The 19,651-nt window shown below is 47.9% G+C and overlaps 1 long non-coding RNA gene across 1 annotated transcript; it reads left to right on the top strand.

The window, feature by feature from the left end:
- The first annotated feature begins 12,967 nt into the window (after positions 1-12,967).
- Positions 12,968-14,814, top strand: LOC114678138 (uncharacterized). Its single transcript, XR_003729407.2, has 3 exons — positions 12,968-13,024; positions 13,932-13,984; positions 14,773-14,814. It is a non-coding gene; the product is annotated as an uncharacterized LOC114678138 (long non-coding RNA).
- The last annotated feature ends 4,837 nt before the right edge of the window (positions 14,815-19,651 follow it).

The following is a 19,651-nucleotide window of genomic DNA, read 5'->3' as shown; positions in this document are numbered from 1 at the left end:
TGAATGAATGAATGAATAAATGAATAAACGGATCCTGCATGGCCCTTGGGTGCTCTGGATCTAAGGGAAAGCCTGTTTTTTTTAAATTACAGTTGATGGGATTATGTATGGAAACAGGCTTTATAAAGGGTAGAGCTTCACACAGATGTTTGTGGTTCCAATTGTTACTTCTCCCACCACTACTGGTTCTAGAACTTTGGCCACTGCTGGCCTTCAAGTGGTTGGCAGCTCTTGCCCACATCACCTGACACCTTATTCCAAGTAACCTCCACCTCATCCTCTTTCTCCAGCTGCCTAATACTGACTTGGTCAACTGGTGTGTAATTTCGTGTCTCCCTCCCCTATCTGGGCCACACCCTTTGAAGTCGTGCCTCAGTTTGTTGGAAGAAAGCCATGAGGAAGGGGCCTTCACTGTTTTCTTTTTCATGGGCAAATCATGCATCCATTGAAGAACTGAATGAATTGGCAGCTAGAGGGGGGCTTTTTGCTAGTGCGTCTGGTGGTAGGAGGAAACCAGTTCTTCAAACTCAGTGTTTTTGCCAAGACATGTTACTGTTGCCACTGAAAAGCCTGTGCTGAATGAGAACAGTTTCTGAAACCAGTGACAAGCCCCAGATGAGAAATTGCCCCAATTTACTGCAAGTCCAAACAGCTTGGCTCCGAGGAGTTGGCTGGCACCACGTTTGAAGAACAGCTGTGAGATCAATTTGGGTATGGGTTTATTAGTCATGAACTGGGTTTGGAAGGGTGTCTGTGGGGAGAAGGATCTTGGACAGGGGACCCAAACTGCTGTGAATAATCCTGACAGCCACATGTATCGCTCAGGAAGATTTCACTGCCTCAGCTGTGCCTCGTCAGTTGGCCAGTTCAACGAAGCCTCAGTAGATAAGAAAGAACAACCCAGGCCCGGGGCCAGCCGGCCAAATCCCAGCCTGGCGTTGGGCCCGGGTTGATTGTACATGTTGTCAGATGGCAGTCCTGGCCTCTGAGATTCTCAAGTTGGAAGACAGAAGCCCAGGAAGGTCATGGAGCACTTGTCAGGTTATAGGAGACCCATGAGTCTTTCTGGGGTACAAGTGTTTCATCTCAGAACACAGCAGGAGGACAGCAGCCACAACAAAGGGACAAACGGTTATCAGATCCCCACCATGTGCCAGCCCCACTCCTACCCTCCATGAACTGAAATCCTGCAGGGCAAATAGCACGCGAGGCAGTGTGAGGAGTACCAGGCTTACCAAGAGGCTGCTTCACCCTCTGAGGCTGTTAGCACCTTGGTTGGGTTTTGGTGCTGTTTTCCTTCCCTCCCTCCCTCCCTCCCTTCCTTCCTTCCTTCCTTCCTTCCTTCCTTCCTTCCTTCCTTCCCTCCCTCCCTCCCTCCCTCCTTCCTTCCTTCTTTCCTCTCACTTTCTCTTCTTTCTTTCTTTCTTTTTCTTTCTTTCTTTTTCTTTCTTTCTTTCTTTCTTTCTTTCTTTCTTTCTTTCTTTCTTTCTTTCTTTCTTTTTCTTTTTCTTTCTTTTGTTCATTAATTCATTCCGCTTGCAAAGATAATATTTGCATTCTGGCTCCATTCTGTTGTAGAAAATTCAAAAACAGAAAGGTAGAAAGAGGAATGTGCTGGAAACAAATTATTTGAACATCTGACATCTGACAGATGATATCTTCCACACCTTTCTCCTATGTATATACTCATGTAGACATTTATATGTAATTTTACATAACGAGAATTTTTGGTTTCCTAATTTGCTTTTTTTACTCAACGATGTCATAGAGAGCCTCCTCCAACAATAACTGTAGATATACACATCAACATTTTATTATTATTATTATTATTTATTATTATTTTGAGACAGCATCTTGCTCTGTCTCCCAGGCTGGAGTGCAGTGGTATGATCTTGGCTCACTGCAGCCTCTGCCTCTCGGGATCAAGCAATTCTCTTGCCTCAGCCTCCCGACTAGCTGGGATTACAGGCATGTGCCAACACACTCAGCTAAATTTTGTATTTTTAGTAGAGATGGGGTTTCACCATGTTGGCCAGGTTGGTCTTGAACTCCTGACCTCAAGTGATCCACCTGCCTCAGCCTCCCAAAGTGCTAGGATTACAGGCATGAGCCACCATGCCCGGCCCACCTCAAGATGGAAAAAATTATTATTATTATTATTATTATATATTTTTTGAGATGGAGTCTTACTCTGTTGCCCAGGCTAGAGTGCAGTGGCACGATCTCGGGTTCAAGTGATTCTCCTGCCTCAGCCTCCCGAGTAGCTGGGATTACAGGAGCCTGCCACCGTGCCCAGCTAATTTTTGTATTTTTAGTAGAGACAGGGTTTCACCATCTTGGCCAGGCTGGTCTCGAGCTCCTGACCTCGTGCTCCACCCACCTCGGCCTCCCAAAGTGCTGGGATTACAGGCGTGAGCCACCACGCCTGGCCTATTTATTACTTTTATAGAGACAGGGTCTTACTATGTTGCCCAGGCTGGTCTTGAACTCCTGGCCTCAAGAGATCCTCTCACCTCAGCCTCCCAAAGTGTTGGGATTATAGGCGTGAACTTCCAAGCCTGGCTCACATCAACATTTTAAATGATGGCTTAATATTCTGTTACATGGCTGTATCAAAATGAATGGACTCAGACACCCATGCATGGACTCTTAGGTTGTTGCCACTTTTTTGCTCTCAGAGACCCCACCAAAGTGATCCTCTCTGCACCCATCCACTCTCGGACATCCTCTTGCTTGTTTCATTTCTACTCTGTGCCTAGTACCTAGCACCTGCCTTGTGTCTGGTAGGTTCTCCGTAGATGTTTGAGGAATAACTCGAGCAAACAGCTTCATGTCCTTGTTCTGTTATCTCCTTAGGAAAAGCATCTAGAATTAGAATTGTGGAAACAAAGGGAGCAGACATTTTAATTTTGGTCACACATTGCCCACTTGCCTTCCAGAACAGTCCTGCCCACTTATGGTCCTCCATACGTTGTGGGAGTTTCCTCCTTGCTGCACCGCGCCTGGGTCTTCTTTTTTTCAATCTTTGCCAATCAAATAGGTTTGATGCTTTATACTTAAAGCTCCATTTATCAATCTGAGTTAAAATTATTCGTCTCCCTTCTTTCTTTTCTTTACCAGCAGCTAGCACAGAGCCTGAAGCAAGGGCGGTACTTAATAAATATGTAATGCAGTTGCTTCAGAATGACTGTAAAACTCGTCACCGTCCTAGACACCCAAGAACATGCAGAGAAACATGTCATTGATTCTGCTGCTGGCCACATGGAGACCTGATGTGTTATCTTACATGGTTGGCATCCACCTTTGGAAAGAAACAAGCAATGCTGTGGGAGGGAGAACACAGGAAAATGAAGGTCCCCCACGGGATAGGTTACAGAGGGCGTGTCCTGGGAGCCGACACAATGTCTAAGGTGGAAAGTAGGAAGCGCAGGGCAGTGAGACCTCCCTCAACGAGGCAGGCACTCACTCACTGCATTGGCGGTTGGCATCCTAGCCTCACCCCTCAGGGAGAGAGTCCATGAAGGAGGAAGGGACTCTGGGCAGTGGCTGCGGTTTCTTAACCTACAGCTGAGAACTACCTGCAAGAGAACCCTGAACGAATATTTATTAAAAGTGCATTTTCCTGTCTTCACCACAAAGCAATATCGGAGCTCCTGAGATTGGGCAGGTCCTGACACCTCCAACAGGAAATTCCTTGACGTGGCGAAACTTGGGAGCCATGGCTCGGGACAACACCCACCTAGTAGATGTTGGAGTGAAATAGAGAAGGGGGATTTAGGGTTTGCCTCAAAACAAATAACCCGTTCATCTAGCACCCTCCCTGCCCTTTACACCCTCACATCAGCCCCTTTGTTCTGGTGTCAGGAGGCGAAATCACTCTCCCTGGTTCTTGTGTGACCTCGCTGTGGGAGAACATTCTTTGGTCTGCGGGATTTAGAGAACTGGCTAAGCGTGGCAGCTGACGTGTCCGTCCGCCAGCCGCCATGGGAATCTTTGTGGCTAAGTTGTCCATGAAATGCGAAATTCTCTTGGGATTTTTCAGTATTCTCAGGGGAGGACTTCCATTTGCCTACTCGGTGGCCGCAGAGGAGAGCACGCTCTTGCTGCTCTCTATCCGAGTGACCGTCCCCTTGCCTGGGTCGGGCAACTCCCCCCCTGCCCGGGGGAGTTCGCCAGGGCAGGGCACTGGAAGCAGTGGCAGCTGTTGGAACCTTCCCAGGTCGTTGCCTCTAGACCTGAAGAATGGGCCTCCCCAAAACGTGCACTGTGGAAAATGCAGTTTCTGCTTCTTGCCTCCTGCGGCTTCAACGGCTGCAGAGTTAAAGCCCGGAAGAGCTATGGACATGTCAGAAAGCAATCGAGGCGGCTAAATCCTGGCTATCACCATACAGGCGCGCCTAAGTCCCGATCTTGCTTTACCCACGGTCTTGGCTCAGGCCCCCGCTCCTGATGGAGCACGGGGTGGGGGGGTGCAGAGGGAGCTGTGATTTCCAAGAGGCTGCCAGATGGTGGCGAGAGGCCCGGCGCACACATGTCACGCCGACTGACAGCCTCGGAAATGATGCAGATGGAGCAGGAGCCCTTTAGCCACAGTGGATGGCATTTATGCCATTCACTGAATGCTTAGGCGGGAAGTAATGCGTCCTGATAACCCGCCGGAACCGCTCACTAGAGCTCTGATAGGCTGAGACCGGCGCATTTCCAGCGGCTCAGGGCTGGTGCAGTCAGCGTATGGGTGTAATGTGCGTCGGAACCATCATTCCCTGGAACCAGATAAAGCAGTTGCTCTTGATGTTGCTGACTTAAGGCCAGATGAGTGGAGGACAGGCGAAGAGCAAGCGGCTGTGCCCAGGACCACTCACTCCTCCGGGTTATTCTCTGCCACCTCCCACCAAGAAAACACTCTTCCTCTCCCTTAACCAGCGAACCCACCCCCACCTTTAAGAAGCCTTCCCGGATTTACCAAGGGCAAAAGGCCACCCGCCCTTTCCTTAGGATGCACTTTTCAAACCAGGAAGCTTCCAATACCAGAATCTCTGTTGTTTCACCCACTGACTGCGTGGCCTTAGGCAACTCTCCGGGCTGCTGGGGAGATGAAGCCAGGTAATATGCAAAGAATGTAGACCTGGCTGGGCACTGTGGCTCACGCCTGTAATCCTAGCACTTTGGGAGGCCGAGGCGGGCGGATCAAGATGTCAGGAGTTCCAGACCAGTCTGGCCAACATGGTGAAACCCCCTCTCTACTAAAAATACAAAAATTAGCCAGGCATGATGGCGCAGGCCTGTAATCCCAGCTACTCAGGAGGCTGAGGCAGGAGAATTGCTTGAACCCGGGAGGCAGAGGTTGCGGTGAACCGAGATCGCGCCATTGCACTCCAGCTTGGGTGACGCAGCGAGACTCTGTCTCAAAAAAAAGAAAAAGGAATGTAGACCTGTGCCTGGAACAAAGGAAGGCTCATTATCAGAATTATTATACATAATATATAATCCATATGTTATTACACATATTACATATACACATATTATAATATATAATATACATATACATAAAATATGTACATTGTATATATAATTTATCTATATATATGCAATTTAGTATATTTGCATGTGTGCAATTATATATTGTAATATATAATCCATATGTTATATACACGTTACATATACACATTAAAATATACATATACATAAAATATGTACATGGTATATATAGTATATCTGTGTATATGTATTTAGTATATCTGTATGTTTGCAATATATAATAGGTATTATATACAGGTATACTACATATACAATTTATAATACATAATATTAATAATTATGATTAGATTAACAAATACTAACCACCTACTATGTGCCAAGCATGGTTCTCCCATTCCTGTCAATGTGTGACAAACACCCAGAAAGGGAGTGGGCCATGTGTGCAACTTGCTCTAACATAAAGTCAAATAAAATACTTTCTAAGCAGAGCCGTCAGGGGATGAGGCTCAGGGAGAGGCCCACAAAGAAAGAAGGAGCTCCCCAAGTCCTGACTGCCAGAAAGGAAGAGAGGGCTTACTGGAAAACAGGAGTGTGTGCTGGACCCAGAAGGACAAGTAAGGTTTGCCAAGAAGAATGAGCATCCTAGGGTATGGGGGCAGAGCGAGAGGAGGGGGCAGAGGCCTTCGCTTATCTAGAGAGCAGCTGGTGAGTGCCCACTGTTTGCCCAGGACCCTGCCAGGCCCTGGGAATGGAGCAGTGACCAATACAAACCACCGTGGCTTAGCTAGGGTTAAGAAAAAGAAAATATAACATAAAGGGGATGGGAATCCCTTGTCTGTATTGGGTCATTTTCACATTTTTATAAAGAAATACCTGAGACTGGGTACTTTCTAAAGAAATTTCTAAAGAAAGGGATTTAATTGGGTCACAGTTCTGCAGGCTGTACAGGAAGCATGATGCTAGCATCTGCTTGGCTTCTGGGAGGCCTCAGGAAACTTAAAATCATGGTGGAAGGAGAAGACGGAGTGGGCATCTCACATGGTGAAAGCAAGAGTAAGCAGGTGGAGGTGCCACACACTTTTAAATGACCAGATCTCGAGAGAGCTCACGATCATGAGGACAGCATCAAGAAAATGGTGCTAAACCATTCATAAGAAATCCACCTCTGTTATCCAATCACCTCCCACCAGGCCCCACCTTCAACAATGGGGATTCCATTTCAGCATGAGATTTGGGCAGGGACACACGTCAACACTGTATCACCTTCCGTCTGTCCCTGGGGGGTGGGAGACAGTGGTTGTGGGAGAGAAATGGCAATAGAGAGAGATTGAAAAGGTCATGTACTGGGGTCTTTGTTTTTCCATTCCCAGAAGCCATGGCTGGAGTGGGTAGCTCTAGGAATATCCAGACAGGCATGAGTGTGATAGAGCACGCAGAGCTTGCACCTTTTCCACTGGGTAGTCAGGGCTCAGGAGAGGCTACAGGCCCCCAAGGGAACCCAACCCACAGCCTGTTCACAACTCGGCTCTGGAGCGATGATGAAGCAGAGGAGGGAGGGGGAGCCGGCCACCACACAAGCCTGAGGTGGTGCTTTCCAGCTTCTTGCCCTCTTTTGTTTTGAAAAAACCAAGCCCTGAAGGGAGAGAAATTGCTCTTTTTTCTAAATTCCTTCATTTCACTATTTAACATAGGCCGGAAAATGGGCAGTCACAGGAAGAAAGGGACACAGGCTGCTGGTTAGACTGTGAATTTTCTAAAGACCTATGTTTTTCTTCTGCCTCACAACCCAGGGTACATTTGGAGAGACAAAGCTTGGAGGAAGAGAAAGTGAGCCTTCAACCAGCAGTGTGGAAGCCAAGCCCAGCTGCAGAGGCCCAGAAGCTCTGGAGCTTAGGCCTGTCCAGTGGCCTGCATGTGGAAGTACAGGAGTGTCAGGGTTTGTTTCTCAGTCTGCTTTCCTGAGCTGTGTGGGTTGGACCCAGAGGTTCCAGCAAACCATGGATAAGGAAACTTGGAAGCAAGCTAAGTGCCAGTGCATCTATCTTCCAGGGTCAAGGAAGGCAGTCAAGGCCAGCAGGTGGATGCAGAAATGTTTTCTCAGCTGCAATCCCACTCCTGATACCCCTTTCCCACTCTCCACTGAGGAGAGAGCCCTGATTTTTCTTTCAGGTAGTAGTAGGTAGAGCCCCAGGGGTAGAACGATGATTGACCTCAGCCCATCATGGTAATCCCATCCTCCTTTGCTAAGTATTAAATTTACCAGCCTCTCTTGCAGCTAGGTGTGACCATTGTTTTAGCTGGGCCAATGAGATGTAAAGGAAAGTCTGTTGGGGAAATTTTGAGAAAGAGAGGAAGAGCAAGCCAAGGAAGAAGTTCTGAGAGCCAAGGAAGAAGAGATTCTGGCTTTCTGCTTTTGAATGTAGTCATGATATCTGGAACAATAGTAGTCATCTTGCTACCATGAGGTAACAAGCATGAGGATGAAAAGACAACCACCCATAGATGGCAGAGTAGGAAGATAGAACTTGGATCTTTTGTTGAGAAACTAAACCGAACTTCAGACTGTTAACCTCCAGGCCTTTTCTTGAGTAAATTGTAAATTACCTTACGGTTTAATTCACCAATAGTTGGGTATCTGATACTTGCAGCAGAGTGTATTTTTGTTGATATACTAAATATTAGGGTTCAGTCAGGAAAACAGAAACTACATATATTTTTTCTTTTTTTGAGACAGAGTTTTGCTCTGTTGCCCAGGCTGGAATGCTGTAGTGTGATCTTGGCTCACTGCAGCCTGCACCTCCAAGGTTCAAGTGATTCTTCTGCCTCAGCCTCCTGAGTAGCTGGGATTAGAGACTTATGCCACCATGCCTGGCTAAATTTTGTATTTTTAGTAGTGATGGGGTTTCTCCATATTGGCCAGGCTGGTCTCCAACTCCTGACCTCAAATGATCCACGCACCTCAGCCTCCCAAAGTGCTGGGATTACGTGCATGAGCTACTGTGCCTGGCCACATCTATTATTTTAACAGAGATAGTTTAATACAAGGAAGTAGTTGAACCGAGTATTGAAAAGGCAAAGTGGGACCACTGAGATCTCAAAGGGGTAGTAACTAAAGGAAGCAGCTTCCATCCTTAAGACTGGAGAATCAGAAGAGGTCGGGGTTATGAGGACTTAGAGGCATGGAGGAGGTGCCCTGTAAAGCTGGTATCCAGGCTGGCTCTGGAAGGGTAGGAGAAAGCTGGAACCAACCACTGCTGCAAGGCTGAAGACTGCGGCTGAGGCTGTGCAGATGGAAACAGGAAGAAAACAGGAGGAAACAAGCTCCTTTTCTCTGCTCCTCTGCCTTGTGGTTTCCCCTGAGAAAAAGAAAAGAACTTCTATCTGAGGAATGCAAGTCCTTTTAAATGATCAAGCCCAGAGAGACAAGACAATGAGACAGCACTCACATCTTACACTTCACTTTGAGCTATGCATTCATCTCTTGAAACTGCTTGCTATTACCACAAGGAACTGTAAATTAACCTAGTAATGCCACACCAGACACTATAACCCATACCCTATAGCTTCACAATGTATAGCCAATCCCTAATCAATGTTATTTCTGTAAACCAGTGAGGATTCCTGACAGTGTTGTAGCAGCCCTCTCCCTCCCTGTCCCCCTTCTTTGCCTTTCAAAACCTGCTTTTAAGAAAGGCAGAATTGGCCGGGCGCGGTGGCTCAAGCCTGTAATCCCAGCACTTTGGGAGGCCGAGACGGGCGGATCACGAGGTCAGGAGATCGAGACCATCCTGGCGAACACGGTGAAACCCCGTCTCTACTAAAAAAATACAAAAAACTAGCCGGGCGAGGTGGCGGGCGCCTGTAGTCCCAGCTACACAGGAGGCTGAGGCAGGAGAATGGCGGGAACCCGGGAGGCGGAGCTTGCAGTGAGCTGAGATCCGGCCACTGCGCTCCAGCCCTGGCGACAGAGCGAGACTCCGTCTCAAAAAAAAAAAAAAAAAAAAAAAAAAAAAAAAAAAAAGAAAGGCAGAATGAAGCGCATAGCCTAGGTTACTTGGGTCTGAGTCTTCTGGGCAGCTGTCCTCACTTTGGCTTAAGCAAACTTTTAAAATTATATTTCATGCTTCAACCTCTTCCTTTAAGGCCAACACTGTCAACCAATAGAATGTGGCAGAAGTGACAAGTAGGTAGGTTCCGGAGCCTGGACCTTGGAAGGCCTTGTGCTTCCGTCCTGCCCATCTTGGAATATTGCCCTGACATGGCCATGCCATGAAGAATGAGCAGTGAAAGACCATATGGAGAGAGATGCTCAGCCCAGACAGCCAGAGCCCAGCTGCCTCACCAGCTGCTAGCTGACTGCAGCTGCATGAGTGAGCCCAGGTGAGTCCAGCAGCCAAACCACCCAGCCAACCCCACGAACTGGGAGAACTAAATGTTAGAGTTTGTTATGCAGTGATAATAGATAACTGAAACAATGTACAATGAAGACAAGAGTCAACTAAAGCAGGGCACCCAGCAACAGGACTTGATGGTGCTAGGGCAGATAGGAGGAGAGACAGGGGAGGAGGAAGGGGCAGGGATAGGTGAGAAGGAAGGGCCTGGGTCTCTCTTCTGACCTTTTATAATTATGACTATTACTTTTGAGACAGGTCTTCTCTGTTGCCCAGGCTGGAGTGCAGTGCTTCGATCACAGCTCACTGCAGCCTCAAACTCCCAGGCTCAAGTGATCCTCGCACCTCAGCCTCCTGATAGCTGGGACCATAGGTATGCACCATCACACCTGGCTTATTTTTAAATTTTTTTTTGTAGAAATGAGATCTCAGTATGTTGCCCAGCCTGGCCTCAAACTCCTGGACTCAAGTGATCCTCCCACCTCAGCCTCTCAAAATGCTGAGATTATAGGCATCACCCATGGCACCTGGCCCTGACCTCTTATTATTGAGGCTCAATGAAACCACAGCTGTTAGTTTGTTTCTTTGAGCAACAAACCCATGACAATGTGGCTCCAAACATAGTCCAGTCCTGCTCCCTGGAATGCTGTTCCCTGGCTCCTCATCTAACTAATGTTATGCACCCTAATCCTCAGCTTCTATTGTCGTGTCTTTAAAGCAGTCCTTCCTGACCCTCAATCAGGACCCGCTGTATGCTCTCTGAAGGCACACTGAGTTTCCCTACAGAACACTCATCTACATTTATAATTATTTATTGTTGTATTTCAGAGGATCCAGGCCCACAAAACCAAAAGAACTGATGCATCAAGACCCTATGAGACATGATGAGTAATTGCAGAACTTCCCAGTCCCTCATCCTATGTATGAATTTCTTTAGACCAGCGGTTCTCCAGATGTGGTCTGGAAATCAACATCACTTGGCATCATCTGGGAACTTGTTAGGAATGTAAATTCCTGGGCCCTAATCCCAGTGATACTGAATTAAACTCCGCGGGTGGAGCTCAAGCAGTCTGGGATCCATCCTGGTGATATTGATGGTACTAAAATTTGAGAACGACTAAGCTAGACATCAGGGAGAAAGGTGAGTTGGGGAGAAGCAAGGAATGAGATGAGATCCTGAGACAAGATAGCCCTATGCCAGGTCCCTCCCTGCCTAGTGTGCCCAAAGGAGGAGGGTGGTGTCAGAAATGCGCAGGAGGTTTGGAGGGGATTGGTCGGAATACACAAGGATCTATGCCCAGTTTCCCAAAGAGATCTCAGATGAGGCATGACTGCATGCTGGACCCAGAAAGCCACCCACTGGCCCACTGTCAACAGGGCTTTGGGACATGTTGGGAAGACCTCTTAAGTTCCTCCTGAGGATCACTCAGACTGCAAAGCCAGAAAGGCCCAGATCTCTGCCCTCATATTTTGCCTGTTATTATTATTATTATTATTATTTGAGACAAGTCCTCACTCTGTCATCCAGGCTGGAGTGCAATGGTGCAATCATAGCTCACTACAGCCTCTAACTCCAGGGCTCAAGCGATCCTCCAGCCTTAGCCTCCCAAATAGTTGGGACTACAGGCACAAGCTGCCACACCCGGCTAATTTTTTTAAGTTTTTGTAGAAATGAGGTCTCACTATGCAGTCCAGTCTGGTCTCTAACTCTTGGGCTCAAGTGATCCTCCCACCTCAGTCTCCCAAAGTGCTGGGATTACAGGTGTGAGCCCCAGCGCCTGGCTGCCTGTTATATTTAACACAACTGGATTATGGGGGAACCCCAGTGATGTTTTTCCTGGTCAAACTTCAGGCGAATTGGGAGCTGCTCAGCAAATCTTGAAGACCTATGGTCTAGGGAGATAGCCACTGATACCCTGAATTCATCTTCCAATTCCTGGGCACAATAATAAAATCTACTATTGACTGGCCTGCCAGGGACTTTTCCCGCATTTTATCATTTAGTCCTCACTGTGTCCCAATGAGAGAGGAACTACCATATCCCCATTTAACAGACGAGAAAACTGATCTTTAGCGGCATTAGGTAACTTCCCCAGACCCATTCAGCCAGGATGCGGCAGGGCCAGGACTTGACCCCATGCCTATCTCTCTCCAGGGTCTGCGCTGACAGCCAGCCTGTTCGGCTGCCAGCCTCATCATTTTTTTGGAAACACATTTCACACTTTTCTTAAAGAAGTAGCAAAATGAGCATCTCGGCAGAGAAATACACAGTGTGCTGCGCTGGCTCACGAGGTGGAGGGGGTCAGAGGCTTCCCCTGCAGCTGGTAGGCTCAGCTGTGGACTCCGAAGATGATATTCATTCTCATTCTCTCTCTCTCTCTCTGTCTCTGTCTCTCTCTCGTCATCCTTTGCTCCAAGCACCAAAGCTGAAGAGAATAAACAGCGGGCAATGCATCTCCCCGAGTTTATTTACTAAAACAACATTTTTTATTACCAGGACATGTTCAGAGCGAAAATATGACAGCCCACATTTTATGTCGCCATTGATCTTTAATCCGAGCCTGCCTCGAGGTTTCCTATAAAATCAGGGCTTCCTGGTCCCAAATGTGATTCCGGCACCCGAATGAATGACGGCCGGGGCTGCTCTTTTCTCATCTGAAAAGGCTGAAATTGCTTTGTGTAAATGGGTAGAAAATGCTGATATTTGGATTCTATAAATATCTCGCCTCCCGAGCGAGCAGCGCCGGGCTTCATCTGCGCGGTCTCCTTGGAGTGTTTGGGGCCTTATCGCTTGTATCCAGGGTGCGGCATACAAATGAGCCTCCGCCCCGCGCGGGTTTGGAACATTTGGGCGCATCTGCAGTTCCTGAGCGGGGATGCTGCGGAGCGAAGCAGGACGTGGCCCACGGGAGCGGCGGGGGGCTGGAGATGAGCACGAACCTCGCTTTAGGGGAGAGAGCCGCGCACAACCCCTGCTCCCCACTTCCATTTGCAGCCGGCGCCTGCTTGCGTGGGAGAAGCTTCTATCTATAGCGCGCTATTTTTAGCTCCATCATCTGAGGAACCTGACAGCCAGTTAATGACTGGGACCCATCGCGGCGTGTCTGCCGCGCTGTGGCATTCGCACGCCAGGAGCAGATGTGCTGAGGCTCAAGGTTGTTGCTTCTGAAAGTGCCCTTCCTTCCCTGGGAGGTGGGGCTGTTTGAGAAGGCCTGTATCAGGGGGCGTCGCCCCCCACTTTCTGACAATCCTCATAGAGCAAGGAGGGGGCATCTTATTCATTTCTGCTGCAGCGAATGTCTTCTTCCTGATGCACGCCCTGGCCCCCGTTTCTAGACAGCGCAGCCTGGAGAGATGGACAGGACAGGGAGGGCTGAGTGGCAGCTCTGAGCGATGACAGAGGACTCCTATTGCACCCTGGGGAGATCGGAAACCTGGGAAGATCAGGGCACAGGCACCCTAGTTAAGAAGCTGTAATTTTTCCCCAAGGAAGGAAAATTCTGTGTTTCAGTGATTTAATGCCTGTCAGAGAGGCTGTACTCTGTGTTGGACTGAACCCCTGAGTTTATAGATCAGGGATTCTCAGAGAGGCCCAGCGACTTGTCCAGGCCCACACAGACTGACTCCCTGCTCCATGCCCTCTGCACCTGCTGAACCAGGGCCAAGTTACAAGTCGAGCGGCTGGTTCTACTCAGTGAATGACTCCAGGGCTGTGTTCGGTGTTTGTGCACTCATTCGTTCTTTCCCTTCTACATACTTGGACCTGGGGTGGGCTGACTGGCTGAGTACCAGGAAATCAGACCCAGAGCAAGGGGTGACATGGAAAAGCCGGTGTCAGGGTCCCAGTTGGGAAGCCTGGGAGAAAGTCTTGGGTTGAGAGTTAATACCACAGATGTGCCCAGGAAGAGGCCCTCTATCAGGCCTCCTGGATAACATCAACAGCTGACATAGGCAGCAGGTAGCATGTGCCAGGGCACTGTCCTGAGCATGTTACAAGGATCAGCTTAGAGTCCTCATTGCAACCCCTAAAGCTGGTATGCTGTTATCACCCACATTCTGCAGGTGGAGAAAGAGAGGCCAGAGAAGATAGCGACTTGTTTGAAGTTGCCCAGCTGGTAAGTGGAGGGTCTGCAATTGAAACTGGGGCCACCTGGCTCCCTGTTCACGCCCTTAACCATTCTTCTGTACTACATTCGGGTCAGAGCTATCTGACTTGCCTCACTCAGCCCAGCCCCGCTTGAACTTCCAAACAGGCTCTGTCACTCTCACGTTCCCCTAGAACAGCACTGTCCAGTCACAGCACTCTCTATGATGGTGGAAATGTTTTGCATCTGCTCTGTACAAAGGGTAGCCACTAGACACATGCAGCTACTGACTGTTTGAAATGTGGCCACTATGACAGAGAAACTATTTAACTTAATTTCAGTGTCAATAACCACATGTGGCTAAGGGCTAGCACTTGAACAGTGCAGCTTTAGAAGGCCACCTGCACACTTTAGGCAACGAGGGAGATTTGAAAGATAATTATGCTAGGACCTATTCTCAGAGATTCTGATTTCATTTGTCTGGGGTAGACCAGGGCATCATTATTTTCAAAGGGCTCCGGTTGATACAATGTACAATGAAGTGTTGAGAATCACGGGGCTCCATGAGATCCCAAGTCCTGCTAGCCTTGTCTGCCCTGTAGTAAGCAGCCGTCTGTTCATCCTGTAAGTGACTCATTCAACACTGTTCCTATTCCTTTTATCCCTCACCTTCCTCTACTACAGAAGCTAGAAAGCTAAACACTTCATTTCTCTAATGGCCATGCAGCTGGAAATGCCCCTGTAACACTGCTCTGGCCAAAGAAACCTAAGCAGAATTCTGCTGGCTGTGTTCCACCAGCTGCCTTCTTCCTCCCTAGGATGAAACCAGGTATCTAGTGCTGTGGCAGCCATGAGGGAAGACTGGAAGAGTTGGAGTCAACTTGCCTTGATATTGTGCTAAGGACACAAACCCAGCAACTGCCTACTTCTAGACTTTTTGTTTTGGAAAACAATAACAACCTATTTGTTTAAGTCATTCTAGTTATATTTTCTGTCTGTTACATTCTGAAGCATTTCTAGTACAGCCATCTGTATTATCCTTGGCCTTGAGATTGTTCTGAAGACCAAACATGTTAATGTATGGGAAACCACTTTGCAAACTGTAAAGCACTCAGTGAATGGACAGTGTTTGGAATTGGTTTGGAAATATTGCCAATCTCTGCTTTACATAAGGAATCTAAAAGAAAGGGCACGAAAGCCATGCTATTTCAGGGTGAGCTGGGGAGCATTTCCAGGAGGATTTTGGTGAAGGGAGGCACAGAGTCCTGGGAATAAGGTGACCAACTTGTCCTAGTTTGGCCAAGACATTCCCAGTTTTAGCACTGAAAGTTCTGTGTCCCAGGAAACCCCTGCATCCTCAGAAAACCGGGATAGTTGGCCACCCTGTCTGGAGCATGCAGCACAGAGACCTACCAGTCACTGCAAAACATCTGCTTTTGGAGCAGGTTGCTAACTCACCCCCAAGTGCCTGGCCACTTCTTACTGGGAAATCTATCAGCTGATGCACTGCGAGCCAGAACTTACTCTACTCAGCATTTCAGCTGTGGTTGCTGGTAATGAATTAGTGGCTCTTTGAAATTTTCACATACTTCCTTCATGGCCTCCATTTCTTTTTTTCTCTAAGAAGGAGGAAGTGTGTGGGAATCTGCCACTCCTGGGGAGCAGGGCTGGCCCGTGGGCTAAGTGTTCAACTGCCTTGCGCAGTGCCCTGACCAGAGCCAGCCTCCAAAACACACACTGCTTGGTGGAGATGCACCAGGCTGGTCTTTGGCTCCGGTCCTGTTCCCCATCTCCAAGGTGCTGCATCTGCATCTGGGTCACCCCCCCACCCCTGCCTCTCCTCAATTTCATTCCAGCCGGAATGACTCTTTGCCAGTAATTTTGCTCACCCCTTTCATCTGAATGGCATGTTTCCATTTGCAAAAAATCTCATGCCTGTTATCTCTTTCAGTTCTTCCAGTAGTCCTGAGAAGTGCTTATTAGTCACCTTATCCCCACTTTCTAGATGGGAAAACAGGCTCAGAAAATTAACTCCACGGAGTCCCTTTAATTTCTGTCTGCCATTGCTGAGGTGTGGCTCTGGACAGGGCTTTGGAATCTGACAGATTTGGGTTGAATTCTGTCTCTTCTCCTCCCCAACAGTGTAACGCTGAGCATTTAAGCCTCCTGAGCTTCACCTCTTGATTACTGGGAGGAGTAGATCAGATAGTGCCTCTGCAGTTCCCAAGAAGGTGCCTGATACCCATAGAGGTTCAGTAAGTGATTACTCCCTTGTCCCTTTCTCCTTTTCCCAGGTGCCACCCCTTCCACTGTGCTTCAGTGTTAACAAGCTTCTAAAAGACTAAAAGTTCAGGTTGGGTGCAGTGGCTCACGCCTGTAATCCCAGCACTTTGTGGGGCTGAGGTGGGTGGATCACTTGAGCCCAGGAGTTTGAGACCAGCCGGGGCAACATAGTGAAACCCCATCTCTATAAAAGAGTACCAAAACTAGCCAGGCAAGGTGGCACGTGCCTGTAGTCCCTGCTGCTCAGGGGGTTGAGGTGGGAGGATTGCTTGAGCTCAGGAGGCGGAGGCTGCAGTGAGCCCAGATCGCACCACTGCCCTCCAGCCTGGGCGACAGAGCAAGACCCTGTATCAAAAACAAACAAACAAACAAAACACTAAAAGGCCTTTAAGCCCTTTAGTAATAATAATAACTAACAGCCGTGTGCCCAGCACTATCCTAAGCATTTATTAATTCTTCTGGTCCTTGAAGTCTGTGCTATTTTCACTTCCTTCCATAGATGAGGAAACCAAGGCACAGGGAGGTTAAATAACTTGTTCATAGTCTCAGCTAGCGGGCTGGGGTGATAAACCCAGGCTGCCAGCTCCAGAAGCTGTGTTTCCAGCCATGCACTGTCCTGCCTCCGTGGACGTCCTGCTGAAGAATTCCAGGAGCTGGCAGCACAGGGTAGCTGGAGGGCCTTTATGGATCCTGCATGCCTTCTGTGCTGTTCTCATCGAGTATGAATTTATTTTAAAATACCATGCTTCCTGAAATGACCATGATGCCCTGGCAGGTTTTGGGGGGTGTGTTAATTTCCTGATGCTGCTGTAACAAATTGCCACAAACTTGGTAGCTTAAAACAGATTTAGCTTCCAGTACAGGAGGTCAGAAGTCCTAACTGGGTCTAATTAGGCTAACATCAAGGTATTGGCGGGGCTGTATTCCTTCTGGAGGCACTAGAGGAGACGCATCCTTTGCCTTTCCAGCTTCCAGTGGCTGACTGCTTTCCTTGGCTGTAGCCTCTTCATTGTCAAAGCTGGCAGCATCTTCTAGTCTATGACTCTGACCTCTTCTTGGTAAGGATCCTTGTGATTAGGCTCACGTGGATAATTCAGGATCATCTTCCCCTCTCAAGATGCTTGACTTGGGTTGGTCGCGATGGCTCGTGCCTGTAATCCCAGCACTTTGGGAGGCTGAGGCAGGCAGATCACAAGGTCAGGAGTTCGAGACCCGTCTGGCCAACATGGTGACACCCCATCTCTACTGAAAAATACAAAAATTAGCCAGGCATGGTGCCATGTGCCTGTAATCCCAGCTACTTGGGAGGCTGAGGCAGGAGAATCGCTTGAACCCAGGAGGTGGAGGTTGCAGTGAGCTGAGATCGAGCTGTTGTACTCCAGCCTGGGCAACAGAGTGAGACTCCATCTGAAAAAAAAAAAAAAAAAAGATGCTTGACTTCATCACATCTGCAGAGTTCCTTTTGTCATGTAAGGTAACATATTCATAAGTTTTGGGGATTAGGACATGGGTATCTTTGGGAATGCCTTACTCTACTTACTATAAGGTTGAGGCAGAGTTTGAATCCCAGCTCTATCATGTGTAGCCTCTGTGCCTCAGTTTCCTCCTCTGTAAAATGGGGGATGATGAAGCTGCTATACCTACCTCCCTCTGAAGATTGTGAAGGCCAAAGGGGATGATACATGTTCAAGTGCTTTGCAAAGTTCTATGAATGTATAACTTCTTATTGTTGAATAAAATAGTACTCAAAGAGAAAGACTGCTTCAGGCCAGCCCAGGACCAGTTAGAAATACTTGACTTCTGCAGCCCAGAAAACTCAGCTCCAAGGTTACCCACTATAACTCTTGTTTCCATTGCCAGACCTGAAATGTGAAGTAACTGCTCTCCAGCCATTTCACTCAGCGAGTCTCTTCTTTTTGACCAGAATCAAAGTCAAAGTCATGGAAAAGTCCTTTCTCATGTAGGACTGCATCAACTGAACACTGCTCCTAAGGGAGGAGACCACCCCTCATATTGTCTTATGCCCAGTTTCTGCCTCCAAAGAAAGAAGAAGTAAAAAGTAAAAGGCAGAAATGGAATGCACAGGCAGATCGCCCAGCACCGTGCCCTAGGCCTGGTAGTTAAAAATCAACCCCGATCTAACTGCTTGTGTTATGTATAGATTTCAGACATTGTATGGAAAAGCATCGTGAAAATCCCTGTTTTGTTCTGTTCTGTTCTGATTACTGCTGCATGCAGCCCCCAGTCACGTACCCTCTTCTTGCTCAATCGATCATGACCCTCTCATGTGGACCCCCTTAGAGTTGTAAGCCTTTAAAAGGGACAGGAATTGCTCACTCGGGGAGCTCGGTTTTTGAGACGTGAGTCTTGCCGATGCTCCCGGCTGAATAAAGCCCTTCCTTCTTTAACTCGGTGTCTGAGGGGTTTTGTCTGCTCCTCGTTCTGCTACACTCCCACTTCTGTGAAAGATTTAACTTCATCTGGGAACATCTGTTCAACGTGCTCCTCATACCCTTCCCCTCCTCCTAGTCCTGTGTTCTGGGGCAGAGTGAGGAACTGCAGTGGATGCAGAATGAAGTCCATGCATCTTGTCTTTCAAGGGGCTGGCACTCCAACAGGGTGAGGCATTCTGGAGGGGTCTCCAGGGAATGCATCCAGCATGGCATGGCATGATGCACCACAAATAACCAAAAGCAGTTTTCTCAGTCCTTTCCACAAAATATCTCACTGAATCCTCAGAATAACCCTAGGAGGTAGGTATGGTCATTTTCCCCATTGTGCAGATGAGAAAACTAAGGCTCAGAGAGGTTTAACTGCTTGCCTAAGGTTACACAGCTAATAAGTAGCAATATAGGTGTCTAGAGGCTGTCACCATTGCCCTTTACCACCGCTGTGGTCTCATCTTTCTTTCTTTTCCCACCTCAGGGACATTTACATTTTAACAAGACTCATAGGCCTTAACAACTACATAATAATTATGAAAAAAAGAATATAATGATGGAAATATTAATAATGCATGAGGCCAAAGAGTACAGCTATAAAAGTTCAGAGATTCATGGGTAGAAGGAAACTGAGAGAAGATACCACAGTGGACTTTGCAGGGGGTGAACTGTGTGGTGCAGTAGAGGTAGGCCACTTATGGTCAAGGTTTCTGCAGGCCAAAGCCGTGAAGTTAGGCAGGTTTGGGGGCAGTTAAGAATCCTGTTTGATTGGAGTGGAGAGTTTGTGGCCTATGTTGGAAATTGAGGTTAGTCCCACTCATTCATTCAACAAACATTTACTGAATGCCTTCTGCAGGCCTGTTGTTCTCCTTGGTGCTGGGGAAATAACAATGAAAGGACAGATGACCCCAAGCTCCTGGAACTTCCACTGCATTGAAAGAGACAGATAAGGACATACTAATGAGAAAATATC

The sequence above is a fragment of the Macaca mulatta genome, chromosome 5 (genome assembly GCF_049350105.2).
Source record: "Macaca mulatta isolate MMU2019108-1 chromosome 5, T2T-MMU8v2.0, whole genome shotgun sequence".
In the NCBI taxonomy this organism is placed as follows: Eukaryota; Metazoa; Chordata; class Mammalia; order Primates; family Cercopithecidae; genus Macaca; species Macaca mulatta.
The sequence above is the reverse complement of the archived record's forward strand: the minus strand, read 5'-3'. Positions and strand labels throughout refer to the sequence as shown.